This window comes from Bos mutus, chromosome 10, assembly GCF_027580195.1.
Source record: "Bos mutus isolate GX-2022 chromosome 10, NWIPB_WYAK_1.1, whole genome shotgun sequence".
In the NCBI taxonomy this organism is placed as follows: Eukaryota; Metazoa; Chordata; class Mammalia; order Artiodactyla; family Bovidae; genus Bos; species Bos mutus.
In genome coordinates this window covers 94,993,653-95,008,461 of record NC_091626.1, presented here as the reverse complement: position 1 = coordinate 95,008,461, position 14,809 = coordinate 94,993,653, and the positions used below count along the sequence as shown (strand labels likewise).

General features: G+C 38.6%; 1 protein-coding gene across 1 annotated transcript in view; it reads left to right on the top strand.

Annotated features, from left to right (window-relative positions):
- The window catches only part of NRXN3 (neurexin 3), a 1,738,078-nt gene that overhangs the window by 1,445,720 nt on the left and 277,549 nt on the right, over window positions 1-14,809 (top strand).

Genomic DNA, 14,809 nt, shown 5'->3' with positions numbered 1-14,809 from the left:
GGATGGACCTAGAGCCGGTCATTCAGAGTAAAGCAAGTCAGAAAGAGAGAGAGCAAATGTCATATATTAACACAAATATATATGGAATCTAGAAAAAGGGTACAGATAAACCTATTTGCAGGCAGAAATAGAGAAGGGACATGTGGACACAGAGGGGGAAGGGAAGGGTGGGATGAATTGGGAGGGTAGCACTGACATATGTTCTACCATGTGTAAAACAGATAGCTAGTTGGAAGTTCCTGTATCATGCCAGGAGCTCAGCTCAGTGCTTTGTGATAACCTGGGGGGAGGCCTGGGGGTGGGGTGGGAGAGAGACACAAGAAGGAGGGGATACACGTGTACATATGGCTGATTCACTGTGTTAGCAGACACTAACACTGCATCGTAAGCAGCTGTAATACAACCTAAAAAACAAAAAAAAAAGTGATCTCAACACAACAAACCCAGAGAGGGTAATTTCCCTCTAAATCCCGAGCACGTGCACGCTCAGTCACTTCAATACTGGATGGATTGCCATTCCCTCCTTCAGGGGATCTAACCTGAGTCTCCTGCATTGCAGGCAGATTCTTTACCCCTGAGCCATCTGGGAATGAGCATGGTCCTCTCTACTCTAATAACTTTTTATAGCATCCATGATTTTTTATGTTTAAGGTTCAGAAAGGTATATTTTGGTTGATGGAAGAAGTCAGCCTCTAAGTAAACAGCATCACCTGCTGGAATAAACCACCACTATTTGGGTACATTCTTTCCCCCTCTCCCTCGTTTTCTAGAAACTAAAGGTTGCACTTGAGCCACTCCACAGAATGACTGTGCGGTCACTGCAGGCCACTCTTCCCAATCATTACAGATTGTTCATGCTTGGAGAGAAGCAGCTCTTTTTTCACTGATAATGATGGTTGGATGAAGAGATTAAGCTGATTACATCTTTGGAGAACTGTATTCTATGAGCAATGTCTGCTCCAACCCCATGAAGTCATCATAAACTTGCAATCCATTACTTAAGAAAATAGATTTTGAAATAGAGTTTCTGACCATCACCAGGTAATTTTTTCCCCTGGACAGTTTAATTTTTTTTTTTTGGCCTGACTGACAAACAGCAAGTTCTACAGACAGTTTGAGGCCATTTTCCAGTTGTAAACTCTCCCCGTTCCAGAGGGTTCAGCCAAGTGGAAATGTATAATGAATAAAAATCATGGTTGGGGCCCACTGGGAAAAAAGTACATTTGAAGAGAGGGGATATTGTGTCAATCCAAAAGTCAGATGGAATGTTCTAAGAGTATCCCAGAGGTTGGATTAGTGAGTCTAGTAAAACAAACAAGAAAAAATAAACAAACTCCCCACAGATGGGTGATTACTTGCCTGAGTCCATATGGTTGTGGAATTTTGTTTCTTAACTGGAGGACCAGAGGGAAATTAGCACCAAGGTGATAGAGGAAGTGACTGTGGAGGTAAGGAACGGAGACTGCAGACAGGAGAGACGGCAGCAAGTTAACTCAAAGCCGTGTGGGACTTGGGCCACCAACACTATAACTCTGAGACCTAGAGGGCAGCGTTTCATACAGATTTGGAGAAGAGATGGTTTTTCCCACCCAGCTAGAAGCAGTAGTACAGCTTCAGCATTCTAGGGGCCCAGCTGACTAGCTGAAGTCACCGACCTTGTTTGAGAAACAGCAAAAGATCCTACAACAGCTCTTGGCTCAAATTCTCACCTAAGGTGATCCACAGTAGGACGAATGGGCAAGTCCCCACTTGAGCAAAGCAGTGAATGAACAGGAGAGATTGCATGGGAACCCACACGCTGCAGATGAGCATGTAAATCTGCTTTCTGCATCATCCCAGACAAGCAGAGATGTTGAGTAGTAGCGGAAGTCAGGTGGTTGAGGATGCTCCATCTGCCTTTGAAAATAAAAGAGGCGAAGCAACCAAAGGTCTTTTCTGTTCCAAATTAAGAGTAACGTTCAGGTGTTCGAGTCAGAGGACATGAAGCCCTCTAAGGGCTTTGATGTCTTAATAAATGTGTTGCATCTCTCCTGTCAATGGGTAGCATGAGAAATCAGCGCTTTTGTGTTAAAAACTACTTGAAAATATTGACTGAATTTGAGTTTCATGATTTCACCCTTGCCGCTAGGATGAGTTTGGTCCAAGGAAGGAACCTGGTAGACCTACAACCAGAGGGACCCTCATCCTCACCTGGTCTGCTAGACCTATGTGAGGACTCATGGCCAAGGCAGTAACTGGAAGGGCATGACCCTTTCTGAAAGAATGTGACCCAGCCTGAAAAGATCTGGGTGGAATCTGTGTGAGAACTTTGATAAAGACTAAACAGCTCTTAAGCAACAAGGGTTTACTATGTACTATCAGGATTCGTACCCAGTATCCAGTAGTAGCCTATAATGGAATACGATTTGCAAAAATACTGAATCACTATGCTTGCACATCTGAAATAACACAATATTGTAAATCAACTGTATTTCAATTAAAGAAACTTTTCAATAAAAAAAAGAGAACTCTTGCTAATCAAGTACATACGGACTGAGTGGAATTATGAAGCTAAACTAAAAAGGTTTTAGGAAGACACTTGCTAAACACAACCTGGATATAGTGAAGAACCTTGGCATACCTTTTCGTAATAGTCTCCTAAAGATGAGCTACGAGTGGACAGCAAGCTGCTACTGACTTATTAATTAGTGTACACACACCACTGACTTCCCTGTGTCTTAGCTGTGCATGCACATTGGTTTTACAGCATGTGAAGGCCAAGCTTGTGGCTTAGCATACGGTGCTCCTTCAAATAAGTACAACTGCCTGCCTCTCTTATCTAATCATAGCAACAGAGAAATTGACTTTTCATTTTTCTTTTCCCCAGGCCCTGGGAGATGTATGTGCCAAACACTTGGCATTCTTAGTAACAGAGTCAATCATAATTAGGAATCCAAATTAAAGTACATTGCCAGCTAGGACATGCCATGCTTTATATTCTGTATTTGAGCAAATGTAATATAACTTGAAATCAGCAAAAGAACAGAAATAAGGAAAGCTGATGTTTTTCATGAGTAATAAGCTTGAGTTTTACTTGATTAGAACATTGGATAAAGTGAATAAGGAAACATGGAATATAAAGATTTATCTGAAACTCTAAGTAATAGTTTTGCTTTGTTTTGTTTTCAAATGTTATTGTATGATGATGCTTATGGTCAGATGGTGGGTAGGGGGTTTATTGGAAGTAGGCTGTGGAAAAAACATGATGTAGTTAGTCATTTCATGGACTCTAGCATGTAATGCGGAGAAGGCAATGGCACCCCACTCCAGTACTTTTGCCTGGAAAATCCCGTGGATGGAGGAGCCTGGTGGGCTGCAGTCCATGGGGTCGCTAACAGTCAGACACGACTGAGTGACTTCACTTTCACTTTTCACTTTCATGCATTGGAGAAGGAAATGGCAACCCACTCCAGTGTTCTTGCCTGGAGAATCCCAGGGACGGGGGAGCCTGGTGGGCTGCCATCTGTGGGGTCGCACAGAGTCAGACACAACTGAAACGACTTAGCAGCAGCAGCATGTAATGAGTCTGGTTTGACTCGGTTTCCAGCAGTAGTTAATGTTTCACAGGTGATTGTAAAGATACTTTCTACTAGCATTCATTCAAAGTCAATTAAAATACTTTAAAGAGGAAAGAAATGTTCTTGATAAAGAAGCCATGCCATTTCAGATACAGCATCCCATTGTCCTTACAATCTTAATGAATAAAAGCCATTATCCATATGCATGTTAAAGCTTAGTGGAAGTGAAAGGCATTCCGTCCTGTCCGGCTCTTTGTGACCCCAAGGACTATACACAATCCGTGGAATTCTCCAGGCCAGAGTACTGGAGTGGGTAGCCTTTCCCTTCTCCAGCAGATCTTCTCAACCCAGGGATCGAATCCAGGTGTCTTACATTGCAGTCGGATTCTTTACCAACTGAGCTCTGAGGGAAGCCCCTTTACCAAGTGAGCTATCAGGCTTAGGCTGCAAGACTTCTCCAGATTCCATTTCCTCATTTGTAAAGTGAGGGGGCCTATTCAGATGATCTCCATAAGGTTAAATTATTGAAGATCCTAGTAGTTGGTGGTAGAGCCTTGATTGCAACTCAATTGCCTTATTTAAAAACAAACAAAACAGGACTTCCCTGGCAGGCCAGTGGTTAGGGCTCCATGCTTTCAGTTCAGGGGGCCAGAGTTGGATCCCTGGTCAGGGAGCTAAGATCCCGCAAGCCACACAGTGCAGCCAAATAATGAATAAATAATAAAAATAAATATTAAAAAAGAAAGAAACCCATACTGGTCTACTTTGCAGTGCCCAATATTGAGGAGAGGAGTGGACTAGGAAAGGATCTTTAAGGCAAAGCACTCACCAACATGGGATTCTCTTTTTTAATCCTAAAGCTTCACCCACTTTCTTAGCTTTCCTCCCTTCCTTTTCACACTACTCCTCCTCATGCCTTCTTGGCCTGTGGCTATGGTGGAAAGATGCTTCTAGAACACACCTGGATTGTAGGTTGCTGGCAGAATGCCAGCAAATTTTACTGTCATGACACTTGAAATTCATGGACATTAAAATCAAATCTCAGTTTAGTTCAGTTCAGTTGCTCAGTCTCACTGAACTCTTTGTGATTCCATGGACTGCAGCACACCAGGCTTCCCTGTCCATCACCAACTCCTTTTTTGTGTTTTTTGAGAGGAGGTGTTATTGAGATCCTTTTTCATCCAAGATTTTTGTGACAATTGGGTTCATTCCTATTTTCTTCTGTACCAACACTAGCTATTCATGTACATTCCTATATTTTAGTTTCTTTATCACTAATTAATTGGCATAAACAAATTATTAGCCTAACAATACTTGCTGCAGGCTGCATTAATCTATTACTTTATTATCATCTCTGCTGCTGCTCCTAAGTCGCTTCCGTCTTTGTGTGACCCCATAGACGGTAGCCCACTAGGCTCCTCTGTCCCTGGGATTCTCCAGGCAAGAACACTGGAGTGGGTTGCCATTTCCTTCTCCAATGCATGAAAGTGAGAAGTGAAAGTGAAGTCACTCAGTTGTGTCTGACTCTTAGCGACCCCATGGACTACAGCCTACCAGGCTCCTCCATCCATGGGATTTTCCAGGCAAGAGTACTGGAGTGGGGTGCCATTGCCTTCTCCTAATAACTCCTAGCCATATCAGTAACTTTAGCCATGTTTTTGGTGTTCAGTCACTTGGTCGCATCCAACTCCTTGAGACCCCATGGGCTGCAGCACACCAGGCTTCCCTGTCCTTCACCATCTCCTGATTGCTGTTTTAGTGCTTTTAACACCTTACCGCAGTTGAATCTTCTCTGCATTTTCCTCTCAGAATGGCTGTACCAGACTTTTTCTTTGGGAGCCATTTTTAGAGCCTTCACTATTCTTCCAAAAGAATATAGTGGCATTTCATTGGAGATTTTCAGAGCTTTATATCTTAAAATCAGCTTCATTGCATGTAAAATGCTTTCTTTTGAATGAAAGGTGTTATGCAAACTTAAGTTATTGCTCTTTTTATAAAATAAAGCAGGATAAATTTTTCTGTAAGACAGTTTTGTCACTGTTTTAAGTATCTCTTTCCTTGACTTCTTGGAAAGCTTCTGTAGCAGCTTTTGTGATCAGATCTTTGTCTCTTCCACCACATGCTAACGTCAGGGAAGCCCTCGGATCACTGCCATGATGTATCTTTGCTGGACGCTTCTTTCAAGTGCTGTCAACACCTCTTTTAATTGCATGGTTTAAAAATCAGGCTAGCGATGTGTTAAAGTTAGATGGCAAGTTTATTTAAGACAAATATGTAAATTTGTATGCTTTCAAATACACATTCAACCATGCATGCATAGGTTTTAAAGAAAGAGTCAAAGAGAGCAAGAGAGAGAAATCTATATATGTAAATGGAAGACCCAAGTTACAAATACTTTGTATCTTATTTCTAGATACTGTAAGATACATCACAGGTATATATGTAAAATACCTCCTTCCATATATGTTATACATACATACTGCCTTTCCAAACACCAGCAGAACTTAGAGACCAGGATTCAGTAGGCTGTTGATGCTAAGACCTAGTTCTTGAATAGGAAAACGCCTTTAGTTTTACATGTTCATCTGTTTTCATTTGTAGATATATGACACTTTAAAGGTGGTGTGAGTTTGAATTCTCCAGATTGTATTGTGTTTGACTTCTCAGGCTTGTTAATTGTTTACCTTTGAATTCCCGTTTCCCTTTGAGTAAGAAATTATTAAGTGATATATCTAGCTAGGTGACTAACCTCACCGTCATGCTCAGATATGATTATAGGTCATTTCAGATTCATTTCAGGGAGATGTTACCTGTCAAGAAATCAATTTCTACATTTTGCCCATTCTAGTATAGAAGGGGCTCTCATTCACAAGTAGCTTTGTTCCTGAATTTGTGTTTTATATGACTATTGTAACACCGTAGATCAAAATATTGTTTTGGTTATGTAAATGGCTCTCATATGAATGCTTTAGAATTACATGTTTGTCCTTACTCGGTTGGTCCTAACTCAAATATGCTTCATTTTTGAGTCAGAGGATATTTTCTCCATCACTCATCCCTCCAACTCCACTTGTGAGCTTTAAGTCCAGCTGTCCATATTGATTTCTTACAGAGATGTGGGGAAGATGTCTGCTGTTTGAACTAAAATGTTTTTGTTGATGAGCCATGAGACAGATTAAACTCTCTCTCTTCAATTGTTCCCGAGGTTCTATGGGACTTAGAGTAATAGAATTTTACTTGTGTCATTAACATTGACAGCTTTGATTCAAGCCACAGAGAGCTGAGATGTTGATTAAGAATTGTCGTATAGGCCATGGTTTAAGTGCATAACAAATGAACTGAGAGTCTCCACGTTTGTTTATCCATGAACCCACTGTTGACAAATGTGCTTTGAATTTTAATTACTTATCCAATAATATCTTTCTAATATGTGGACTTATCTCAGGGACATTTTTATTTTTTGCCTGAGACTTATTCATTGTTAATTATATTGTTCCTTTTAGAAATAAAATTGGAAATATTCATAGCAATGACTATTTAAAAGAGAATGTCTTGATAAGATAAAGAATCAAATAAGGAAGAGATAGACAGTAACTGAGAAGTAAGTATAAGTGATTCAGAATATATTTTATCAAAGATTGCTTTTTAAGTGGCTCTTTCTCTTGCTGCAGAAGACGTTATTGAACAAAAAGCAAGCCCGATGCAATTCAATTTAAATTTATCACTCTATTATTTTAATATATTTACTCAGGGTTAACAACTCATTAAGCACCAAATTGCTCACTCTTAATGAGTCTCTGATGCTAGAATTGAGCTGACTTAAACTTTACTGTAAAATAACAATAGTACCATTGCATAAGGATGTAATAAAAATTAAGTAAATGCTACTGAGTGTCTGTGAAGTGGAAACCAGATCTGCAACATGAAATAGAAAATATCCACCAATATGGTTGCAGAAATATGAGTAATAGATTTTATCCACAAAAAACATGATAAGCCTACTTTTGCTTTGCTGTGGTGGATTCCATTATACATGAAGTCATATATATTTTATTAGCATATCCGCCTTGTTTCTACAATAAAAGATTTCTAGAATCAATTAAACAGAATATCAGCGAGTAACTCAAATTCCCATAGACGCCACCAGTCTATAACTATTGTCAAGGTTATGATGGTAGTAATCAATACTGGGTTGACTGTCAGAAATTAGCACTCTGAAAATGTTAGCCAGTTATTTCTGGGACATCCATCAGGCATGTGTTGTATGTACCCACACATCGATCAATCATTTTCAGATATCATGTATTACCCAAATTAATCATTGTTTCTTTCTCTACCACTCTGTCATCCATGAAGCATTGTCCTTAAAATCTAATTGTATATGCCCCACCATGAAAGTATCTATCATGAGAGCCACCTGTTTGCCTGGGGCAGGACCTCAGTTCAGTTCAGTCGCTCAGTTGTGTCCGACTCTTTGCAACCCCATGAATTACAGCACTCCAGGCCTCCCTGTCCATCACCAACTCTGAGAGTCTACCCAAACCCATATCCATTGAGTCGGTGATGCCATCCAGCCATCTCATCCTCTGTCGTCCCCTTCTCCTCCTGCCCTCAATCTTTCCCAGCATCAGGGTCTTTTCCAGTGAGTCAACTCTTCACATGAGGTGGCCTAAGTACTGGAGTTTCAGCTTCAACATCAGTCCCTCCAATGAACACCCAGGACTGATTTCCTTTAGGATGGACTGGTTGGATCTCCTTGGAGTCCAAGGGACTCTCCAGAGTCTTCTCCAACACCACAGTTCAAAAACATCAATTCTTCGGTGCTCAGCTTTCTTTATAGTCCAACTCTCACATCCATACATGACTACTGGGGCAGGACCTCATCACTTCCCAAATTCAACAGCCCCCTGGCTGTCAGAGCAATGCCAAGCTTCCCATAGAAAGAAGATCCATGGCCTCTCCCCCAGCCTTATACCCTGGGATGTTACCCAGGAAAAGAAGGTGTGCTTATGCCTCAAATTTTGAATTTTTCTTTTGAAATTTTAATTGTTCTTTCAGCTTTTTGGCTACAACCCATCACTTAAGCCCTACTTTTTCCTCCAGCTTCCTAAGGTCTCTCAGGGCCTTAGCTCCAACAAAGTTTTCCTTCTCTCTCATTATAAAACACATTTCCTGTGAATATCAATAGAGCAAACAGGCACAGTGGTAGCTGGTAGAGGACAAAGAACAGTGAGATTATATTTGCACTAACAGCACTGGGCCTTGGCATTGCCAAGTGAGAGCTTTCCTATACGTTTATTAGCAGTGTCTATGGCTTGGGGCAACATTTAACTGAAAATTATTTATGAAAATAGATACTATGTATGCTTCTGGATATGGAACATGCTATTCATGTAACATGATATGAAATTTAAAGGGATTTCTCTTGTTTTTTTCTTTGTTTTCCTATGAAAGTTCACTCTTCAGTTTTCATGCCTTCAGTGAAATCAACATTTAGAAGTCACCATTATCACATCTTTACAATGATTTGAGCCACAATGCTACATTTCAATAAGCCTATTGGGACTTTAAAAATTGTATAAAATATGCATAAAAGAATATTTCTTGTTCTGCTTTGGTCCACACCTTAACCGATATTTTCACAGAACCATGATTGCCAGAAAAACACTAAGTAAAGCTTAAATTAAAAAAAAATTATAGAATTATAAAAATAAATCTCCTTAATAGACTTTGAAACAGGTGATGTATTAGTCGAAATTTGAGCATTAAAACTAGCTTATGAACTATATTTGATGAAACTAAAGTTTACATGTTTCTTTAAATTCACTTTGATTTGTATATTTCACATGAATTAGTTTTTAAAATTTTTATTGGCATGATTTCCCTAAATTTCTAACTTAGTATTTTAAGGATTCGGTAATAATAGGGTTTCCATTTCTCTGTGGTGGGCATCCTCTAATTTATTTTTGCCCTTTTCTTCCATACAAGTGAGCCCTTGTTGATTCACAATCTTTTTAATGGTAGACCCAAATTCTTATATTGGGGTTTATTTTGATGTTTGGCTAAAGTGATAGTTTGCTTTGGTTGGTCTTAAATTTTGTTTATTTAAGTATAACTTACATACAGTGAAATGCTCAGCTCTTAAGTGTACTATCAAATGAATTTTGACAAATGCATACAGTTGTGTACCCCAAATGCCTAACAAGAAACAGAACGTTTTAATGCCCTCTAATTTTTGGATAGCTTTTTACTAATATACATTCATACAGAGCCTCACATTTTTGAGCAAGTCAGATTTCTTATGAAATTAGACATTATGATTTGCTGCCTACTAGATGATGAAGATGAAACTACATATTTCAGTGACTTTTGAAACTCTGAGATGGGTTTTTACCACCAAAATAAAACAGTATTTTTGATCTTCTCCAGTTATTGCTGTGAAATTTCATTTTTCTTTTATAAATTAAATAATTTATGTAGTCTAATTGTGACCTCAACCCAGACTAAGTCACAAGGACTTTTTATTTTAGTATTTGTTCATACTCCATCTCCTGAATACTGATGAATTCCACCTTCTTCTAGCATAAGATCATCTAACAGATGAGTCTCGTACTTTCATCTTCCTTGTAGATCTATCATGAATAATTTGTTACGTGATTTTCCAAGACCTTCACTATCTTAAATGCTGACAGTATGATTAAGATTAGATCGTTTAGCTAAAATGCTAAGGAGCTATTTAACTTGATGTATAAGTCAAGCAGAGACCTTATCATCTGTCAACAAATAATGTTTTTTTCTCTAAATGGAAAAAGGAGGATGAGGCAAAAAGTAGAAGGAGGCCTAGAAGAACAGCAGATAAAGTAGAGAAGTTTCTGACTGTGGGTTTGATGAAAAATAATGACATCTGATATCATGTAGAATCTTATTTAAAAAATAAGTTATCATATATTTTCATTTGCTGGCATTTTATAGGTGAAAAATATTAGTTGCTTATTTTCATCTCATTTGACATTACATCTGTCATGATATCCTTGTGTTTGTCCAATGAGATTTATTAGGCTGCTAGTCTGTATCTTAGCCCTCTTTCATCTAGAATCCTTGAAAAAACTCTTGACTTCATCTTAAGATAACTTTCTCCCCCTGTTAATGATTGCTTTTAGTATCAATTCAGTAAATGAGAAGAAGCTACTATTAAAATAATTTATCTCATTAAGACAATAAAACTCTAGTATTCATAAAGTGGGATAATAAAGGTATTTCAGAAAATATTTTGTGTGTGTGTGTTTGCATATGTGTTTGTTAAATAGCAGCATTTTAAAAATCCACTTAAGGTAAAATAGACAAGCCAAAAAAGCACCATTAGATATAAATATTGTTTTTCATTGATCCAGTGCCACTTCAGAATGAAACACAAATTTAATTATGGTAGCAAAAGTAATAACTTTCAGTTTGATGACTCCTTAATTTAACAAAGAGGCATTGCAGTTTTTAGAAAATAAAATGTTACCCAATATGATATTCCCTCTGTAGTCCCTTCAGCACTGCAGGCAGTTGGGGCAGCTCTGCTGGCCTGAATAATAAAATGGTCACAAGCTCAGTTGTGTGTGTGTCGGTTGCTCAGTCGTGTCCGACTTTGCAACCCCATGGACTGTAGCCCACCAGGCTCCTCTCTCCAGGGGATTCTCTAGGCAGGAGTACTGGAGTAGGTTGCCATTTCCTTCTCCAATAACCTCAGTTAGAACGAATCATTATTTTACTGGTACAGGTGCACTTAACTTTCCACCAGATGCCCTCCTAAGGTGCTATGTATTAAACATTTTTTTTAAGTTGAATAACCATTCAAATGTTTTAGAGCAACTTGCTGCTTCGAGAAACTCTTTGAGGTTTTCTTTTATGATGCAAAAGCCAATACTGACCTTTTTGGTAAATTAGGGTGTGTGTTCATAGTAGTTTGATTGAAAAGTGACACATTCACCTAAATGTAAAAGTTTCTTTGGAAATGATGTGTAAATATATGTAATTTAGCTGTTACAGAATATAAATGCACTGATTTAGTGGTTCTCAGTATAGAAGAGGTGGGGAAAAGGCTATCAGAATCATTCAGGCTGGAGTTATGTTTGAATTCCACATCCTTCTCCTGGTCTGATAAAAATCATTGCCGTGGAGAGCCACTGACACTAATTACAGTGTGTTGATACTTTGGATATTTGAGGATCAAGGAAAAAATGAATTGCAACCTAGAGATACTACATCATTTAGAATGCATATTATATCCTTTTGGTTCTACATACTTTAGGATGGTCTCTAGAATATGTTGGGGGCTTCCCAGGTGGCACAGTTGGTAAGAATCTGCCTGCCAGTACAGGAGATGCAAGAGACACGGGTTCGATCCCTGAGTTGGGAAGATCCCCTGCGGTAGGAAGTGGCAACCCACTCCAGTATTCTTGCCTGGAAAATTCCATGGATCTAAGAGCCTAGCAGGCTACAGTCACAAAGAGTTGGATACAGCTGAGCATGCACACATGTACTAGATCAAGCTGTAGTCAAGAATAGTGCAAATGCCACTCAAACCTAAGAAGAAATTCCAGCTCCTAGAGAATGATGGCATGAAAGGTTTTTTGTTCTTTGTTTTGTTTTGCAATTGATACTCTAAAGATCAGTTTCTCATCATCACTGAGGCTTCAAGAAATTGTCTGAAAGAAGAGAGGGATTTGTGTCTTTAAGGATGATGACCCAAAAGTCTGTGGGAGATAAACTTAAGAAAGCTGGCTGAAAGGAAGAAAAATTCTGAGTCTCACTGTTGGGAGTTTACGTAGCAGATAACAGGAGTAGCCCTGAGTAGGCCTAAATGCCCTGGGGCCTCCTTAGGTGTAAGTTTATGTTTGTTTAACTAGGATGGTTTCTTCTCGACCTATCCTTTCAAGGCATCATGATGATTTTATTCTTTTTATTTCTATCAGACAATTGCAAGACTACTTGTGTATAATTAGTTCCGCACTTTCAATAATTATTGGCTTCATACTCAACGTACTTTATGCACACTTTTACTAAAAATTTGTAGTTTGTTAGTGCTTGATTCTCTAACAGTATTAAAAATACCTTCCAAAATTATTCAGTTGCAGGAGTTATTGAAAGTATGAACATCTTACATTAGCCAGCTTGCTACCCTGTTTCTATCCAACCAGCTGTACTTCTGTTCTCTAAGAAAATAAAGTTGGAATAACAGACCACCTGCTTGCAGTACCTGTCTTGTCTTATTCCTATTGTAGACCATCACCAAGAGATGAAAGATGTATGAAATATTTACAGCAAATGCCTTCAATTCTTTCTGCATTGGATACGTGAGATTTATCTTTTATTTTCATAGTTGTAAACTATGGAAGTCTTAGATATAATATGGGGGGAAAAAAAAGCTTATACTAACGGTTTCTCTAAACTATGCTTTCCAATATAAAAGCCACTAGACCTATGTGGCTATTGAGTAATTAAATTAAGGTTAGGGTGAATGAGGAAATTAGTTTTAAAATTTAAATATAATAAATTTAAATTTAAAAACTGAAGCAGTGTAAAATATTTTCCATTAAACACAACTTTATCATTCTGATAGAACCGTATTTTGCTTAAATCTTTGAAAACTTATCTGAATGGGAATGTGCAACCTAAGTGTAACATATATACTAGACTTCAAGGACTTAGCATTAAAAAAAGATACAAAGTATCTCATTTACATTTTACAATAATTAGTTGTTGAAATAATAATGTTTTAATAGATTGGGCTACATAAATATATTATTAAAATTAATTTAACATACTTGTCTATGCTGTTTTTTAATAAGGCTTCCAGGAAATTTATAATTACTTTATTTCTATTCAGCAGAGCTGATCTAGAACATTCTGAAATTTGTGGCAATTATTCTTCTGTGGTCTCATAAACAAAATATTAATCCAAAGCTGAAGATTAGTTATACAAGTGTGAGGACAGCAGGTCTTTTCCATGGTTTTTGCCATGAGAGAAAGGGTCTCTCTCGATGTATAGACCCCACTTGGGCTCCGTAACCTTCTTTAGGCCCATTATGTTATTTTTCAAAGTTTTCTCCTATTCCTTCCATTCTGTAGTACATTCTTTGTGTCAGTGGGTTTAAGGTGCCCCACCCCTCACTTTTCCTTTTGGACACATGAGGGATGCATTATGAGGAAAGATGCGCTGATGGTTCAGAAAGGCAGTAAATACTCAGCACGATATAGTTGTGTCTGAAGCCTCTTCCTTTCAGTTACCTGCTGCATGATTTGGGGAAATGTTTTGTTCTTTTTTTTTTTTTTTTTGTGGGTAGGCTACAGTCCACAGGGTTGCACAGAGTCGGACACGACTGAGCGGCTTCGTTTATATTTGCTTTACGATGTTGTATCAGTTTCTGCTGTGCAGCAGACTGAATCAGCCATACGTATACATGTGTCTCTTCTCTTTTGGATTTCCTTCCCATTTAGGTCACCACACAGCATTGAGTAGAGTTTCCCGTGACACACAGTAGGCTCTCATGAGTCATCTGTTTTATACTCAGGGTCAATAGGGTATATATGTCAATCCCAGTCTCCCAATTCATCCTATCCCTTCCTTTTCCCCTTGGTGTCCATGCATTTGTTCTCTGCATCTGTTTCTATTTATGTTTAGTAATAAGATCATCTATATCAATTCTTTCAGATTCCATGTGTATGCTTTAATATACGGTTTTTGCTTTTCTCTTTCTGACTCTGTATGGTAATCTCTAGGTCCAACCATATCCCTTTTCTAAATTTTAGCTTACTTCATCTAAAAATGATACCTAATAGGGAAATTTTGGACATCAGAAATAGGGAATACCTAGTACACAGCAGGCCCTCAAATGTGCTCTGAACCAAGACTCCATATCTTTTCTTAGTGACCAAATGGAATTGTGACTGTTGAGATATATACATAGCAGTGAGTCTGAGATACATACCAGTCTACCAGAATGATCCCCTCACTGGTGAGGGGGTGATCCCATTTCTCTACTGAGTCCCTCTTTCTATACACTGGGAGGCCTTTCAGTTCTTCCACTTGGATTAAATTATTTCTTAGATTCAAGATTGTTTCTGTTCATGAAGAGAAGCGAGACTGCTTCAAGCTAGCAGTAAGCCCTTGTGGTGGTTTAGTTGCTAAGTCGTGTTTGACTCTTAGAACCCCATGGACTGTAGCTTGCCAGGCTCTTCTGTCCTTTTGATCCTCCAGATGAAAA